Raw genomic sequence first — 6,000 nt, 5'->3', positions numbered from 1 at the left:
AGGCTTTATGCGAGAATATTATCACTGATTAATGTCCGTAAGCTTCGTGCTTGTACTATATCCGGGCTCTAAAGACCCGATGACTGCGTGTGGGAATTTTGTCCGGGTAAGACTCGATAACTTCGTGTGGAGATTATGTCCGGGTAAGACTTCGTAATAAGAGTTATTGAGGTTCTCGTGAGACAGGGCCAGAACAGTTTCTGGATTCCCTGTTCCGACTTTGGAGATTTATTATAAATTAACCAGAGATAATTAGGAGTCATGCCATATATGTACAGATTCCTCTCTGAGTCTAGTTTCTATAGAAACAAACGACATCAGTATTGAAGCTCTGTGCAGGGAGATATCCAATTCGTAATGCGCAAGGGTCAGTGTAGTCGATCCCTGTAACATGGGAGACTTTGACTAATAAACTGTACTAATTGGCCCGACCAAAAATTCTGGAAAAAAAATATGTAGATGGGCATATGAGTCTAGTTTCAGGGAAAAATCACGAAACTGATTTTCGAGTTGTGAAACTCAAGATATGATTTTTAAAGCGACTATTACGCAGATTGGCAGTGTCTGGAAAATTTTTAAAAAGTCTGTTAACACCTCGTATTCGACTCCGGTGACGGTCTCGGGTTCGGGGTGTTACAATTTTATTGGTATCAGAGCTACGGTTTAGTCGATTCTAGGACTAACGTAGCACGCGTGAGTCTATTTATACATGCCATAAAGTGATAAAATGATAGTGTGATGATTTTTGGCTATTAAAATGTGTTTGCTGTATTGTAATGAATCTTGATCCCGATCGAGCTGTAGCAAGCTTCTGACTATGAGAATTTGCGATATAACTTCATTTAGATATGCCTAAATTATTAAGTTGATCAGGTACGTATCATGTACTCGTATTTGAATTTCGATTTGGATTGGATTATAAGGTTATAAGTGATGCAATTTTGAAGGAGTGTTATGACTATAAATGTGATTTTTGTATGTGGCTATAGAACTGGAAGTTAAATGGTCGATAAGCATGTTGTGTTTGTATTCAAGTAATGTAAATGAAATACTAATGTGTCATGATTTATTGTTAAATGTGCATGGTTATTCGAATGATGTCCGGGCTAAGTCCCGAAGGCTTTGTGCTAAGTGACCATATCCGGACTAAGATCCGAAGGCATTGGTGCGAGTTACTAAATCCGGGCTAAGTCCCGAAGAGCATTCGTGCTAGTGATATATCCGGGCTAAGTCCCGAAGAGCATTCGTGCTAGTGATATATCCGGGCTAAGTCCCGAAGAGCATTCGTGCTAGTGATGTATCCGGGCTAAGTCCCGAAGAGCATTCGTGCTAGTGATATATCCGGGCTAAGTCCCGAAGAGCATTCGTGCTAGTGATATATCCGGGCTAAGTCCCGAAGAGCATTCGTGCTAGTGATGTATCCGGGCTAAGTTCCGAAGAGCATTCGTGCTAGTGATATATCCGGGCTAAGTCCCGAAGAGCATTCGTGCTAGTGATGTATCCGGGCTAAGTTCCGAAGAGCATTCGTGCTAGTGATATATCCGGGCTAAGTCCCGAAGAGCATTCGTGCTAGTGATATATCCGGGCTAAGTCCCGAAGAGCATTCGTGCTAGTGATATATCCGGGCTAAGTCCCGAAGAGCATTCGTGCTAGTGATGTATCCGGGCTAAGTTCCGAAGAGCATTCGTGCTAGTGATATATCCGTGCTAAATCCCGAAGAGCATCATGCTGGTGACGTGTATTCGGGCCTTCGTGCCTAGTAGGCTTCGTGCCGGTAATTTGAGCAAAGTTTAACTGCTCACTACTATACAAATTCAAATTTAAACGAGACGATATGTTTAAAGTGTACATACATGATGTTTATAGACTTGGATAAGTCATATCAATGTGTATTAACGAATGAATAAGAGCGCTATGTATGTGAATAATTAGAGGCACTGTGTGTGTGCGAATTTCTTTAACCGAGCACTATGAGTGCGAGATCGGTCAGTGGGCACTAAGTGTGTGAAGTGGAATTCATGTAAGACCTCGTTTGGGACGAAGGCATTGATTTTAGATAGTGTGTAAGACCATGTCTGGGACATGGCATCGGCTCGATATGTGAGAATATGTAAGACCATATCTAGGATATGGCATTGTAAGAGCTATATGTGCTATTGCTGAATGGACACTATTTTGTTAATCTTGTTCAAGAAATTATTTTGGTTAAGTTTCGACATTCGAAAGTTTGAAAGAATTTTTGATGAATGTTGATAATTTTGGATATACGAGTTATGCGCTAGAATAAATCACATGCCAGTGTATTTTATTAGGCTTTATGCCTATTTGACTGTATACGGGTAACGTTAACTATGATTGAATGTGCTAAATGAACTAAATGTTCAGGTACGTGGAAGTTGACTTTTCTTTTGGAAATGAGTTAAGTCGAATATTGAGTATATGTGTACTTTCGGTTGGGTTACAGCTTATACATGGATGAAATTGTGGGTTACAAATATGTGGGTTGATGATGTGAATTATACATGTTAATATGTGCTTAATGTGTGTTTGAAATGCATATATGAATTAAATTAAGTGATTATTGCTTATGAAATCAAGAAAATGAGATATTTGTGCATACTTGTAGAAATGTTTATGTATTTGTTTTAAGATAAGAAAATGACTTTATAGACCGATGTGAAATCAATAATGAATTACAATTGCTATCAATGAGCTAATGTCTTTGTGGATATAATTCAAGAAGAAGACGTTATCCTAAACTATGCATCGGTAGAAATTTTCGGGGACGAAAATTTCTTAAGGGGGGGAGAGTTGTGACACCCCTAATTTGACTCTAGTCGAAAAGTGGTTTCGGGACCACAAAATCAAGTCATAAAAATAATTAGCCGTCATATTTTATGACTATTATATGTGAATATGAATGTGTGAAAGTTTTAAGCTTTGATTTAGTAAATTGCATGTGAATTTAGTCGATGGGACTTATGTGTGACACTTTTAAAATGTGATAGTTAATCTATAAGGCTCAATTAGTGCATGTCATATGAATAAAGGGTTTGCATGTCAAATATCCCTTATGAATGAGTAGTGGCCGGCCATGGATGGGTCATTGAGGATAATATGAATTCTTTTATTAGCACTATGAGTTTAGAAAATAAAAGAATGAATTAAGAATGATAAAACATGAGGTGAGTGGGAGGAGAAACCAAAGTTGTCTCCCCCTTACTCCCCATTGTCGTGACTTGTGAAAGGGGAGGAAAAACAAAATCCTTTCTTTGTTGTTCAACATGGCCGAATAGAAGAAACAAAGGAGGGGAAGAATTTTTGGTCACTTGAGTCATTAAAAAGGTTAGTATATTATGTCAAATGGTGAAATTTTAAACTTGTTTTAGGTAAATAATTAATGGTTATATTCTATGCTTATTATTTGTGAATAAGTATGTGTAAAAATTTCATGTTTTAATTTTGTCATTTGGATGTGAAATTAGCTAAAAAGGACATATTTGAGAAACTTTAATAATATGATAGGCAAATGTGCAAGTGATTAAAATGTTAAATTACTAAAGTTGTGGACTTGCATGTCAAATGGCCCACTTTTAACATTAGTGGATGGTAATGATGTTATGATTTTGGCATTATGTGTATATTATATTTAGTAAATAATATTTAATAGTTTATAATTTGAAAACATGAATTAAATAAAAAAAGAATAGTGATAAAAACAAAGAAACTTTTCTCTTTGTTTTCTCTTATTGCCGTAACTAAGCAAGAAAGAAAGGAAAGAACACCAAAGGCACTCGGTCATTTGGTGTTGGGAATTAAGGTGAGATTTCATGTATTTTATTTTTAATTTTTGCGAAATGTTGTTAGTTTTGAAGCTCACAACATGACCCATATGTTAATTTTTGTGAATTTATTTCATAAAGCATTCGGTCATGGCTTCAAGGATTAGATTGTGGATGTTTTGATGATAAGTGTTTATGGATGAGGATAGACTAATTAAATTTGCTATGAGGGGCAAGTTTGAGTAAAATATCATTCGGTTATTAAAGTGAAGTATGAAACTTGTGCTTAATTGTGGAATGCTATAATTAAATTGCTAATATATGTTTATATACTTGCCGAATTTGAATTAAGGTGAAAGACGAGGTAAAGAATGAGTTTGAGTTGAAAATTTATAATTGTAATTAAATTGATAGCATATATTTTTATATTAGCCAAATATGTGCTAAAATGAGAAATGAAATGAAGGATTAAGTTTGAATATTATTTGAGTGGTCTCAAGAATTGAAGCAAGCCCATGGCAAAATCTAGTTAATGGAAAAAGATGACATTCGGCCAAGGAAGTTTTGTGATAGTATTTTTTTTGGCTAAGGATGCTTTGTATGTTATGCATGATGTGTTTAATGTCTTGATGAACAAGTAGTCATTAAATGAGGCTAAGCTTGTGAAATTATGAGTTTGGATGAATATATATATGCATTCGACAATGTGTAAAATATTGATTGTTTTAAATGGTTCGTAGTTAAGTGGAAATGGAAGCTTGATAATAAGAAAAAAATCTGTTAAGGATGAGTAAGAGGTATGTGCATTCGGCCATTAAACATGTGCTTAATTGTTGATGAATGGTTGTAAAGAAAATACATATAGGTCAAATATAGCCTTGGATAAGAAGATTTTTATGTATTGAATTTGTAACATGGTTATGCCGATTGTGAACATGTGATAAAGAATTATTCAAATGGTTGTTTAAATAATATTCGGTTTATTAGTATATGCATAATTAGTTAAAGTGTAAACTTTGCATGTGTATTAAAGGTTTTTATGTGATATTCAGCCTTGGGAAATCTAAGCTTATAAAGGTTTGAATGTTAATTGGGTTGTCTCTTTAATGGCCGAATGTGCTAAAAGCTAATGCATGATTTAGTTTAATCGATGTAATGATACAAATTATGATATTTACTTGTGGTTTTGAAGTATAGAAAATTTGTTAAGTTGATTAAGTGGTTGCCGAATGTGAAATTTAGGTAAGGAAATGTGTACAAATAATATTTGTATGGATAATTGGTTTAAAGGGGTCGGCATTATACATTGTTGATATGGTGTTATTAATGTAAAGCACTTTAGTATAGACGTATATACATATGGTCACTTAGAACGTATTGAGATGGCCGAATAAGACTAACGATGAGTATGCCTTGATTTTCTATAATACTTAGTAATTTGTTTAAGGTGATTAAAGATGTGTACGATTATTTTATATTGTACTAAAGAGAGTATTAATGCATGTTTGGTACTTGAGATGATTGAGGTGGTGATCTCGAAGCTAAATGTTATAAGGAATAAGTGTATTTCTTGCAAACCGAATTATAATATAATCGAATGTGGTTTTACACAATAGTGATGTGATAAGTTTAAATTTGGTTCATTAGCTCAAGAACTCAAGGAAACGAAGTCGGATCGTGGAAAAAAGGGAAATTGGTCGAATAGTCGGAATTGACGTACATTAGCAATCGAGGTAAGTTTTAAGTATTAATGCCTATAATGTGATTGAGTATGATATGTTAAGCACATATTAAAAGAATCATAACTCTATTGTAAATCCTTATGCATATAGCCTAATGGTTATTATGAAGTATAGGTAAGTTATTGATATGATATGTTGCCAAATGGATATGATATTATGAAGTGCTGAAAGGATATGTCAGAAGAGTAAAATTGTGATAAACCTGCTCAGGACAGCAGCAGTAACATGAATTCAGAAAATCACCATAAATTCATGGATTTGAATTAGAGGCTGAATGAGACATGAAATTAAAGCTTAATGAGTCTAGTTTCTTATAAAAGAAACCGTGTAAACAAAGGAATTTCTGATAATGAGAAATTTGATTCGTAGTGAAAAGTGGTCAGATTAGTCAAACAGTGAAACAGGGGAAAACTTAAGAAAAATCTGGTGTTGATTGGCCCAACCTAAAATTCTGGAAATTTCATGGATGGAAGATA

Source organism: Gossypium hirsutum, chromosome A06 (assembly GCF_007990345.1).
Source record: "Gossypium hirsutum isolate 1008001.06 chromosome A06, Gossypium_hirsutum_v2.1, whole genome shotgun sequence".
NCBI classification, from domain to species: Eukaryota; Viridiplantae; Streptophyta; class Magnoliopsida; order Malvales; family Malvaceae; genus Gossypium; species Gossypium hirsutum.
Note: the sequence above shows the minus strand (reverse complement) of the source record.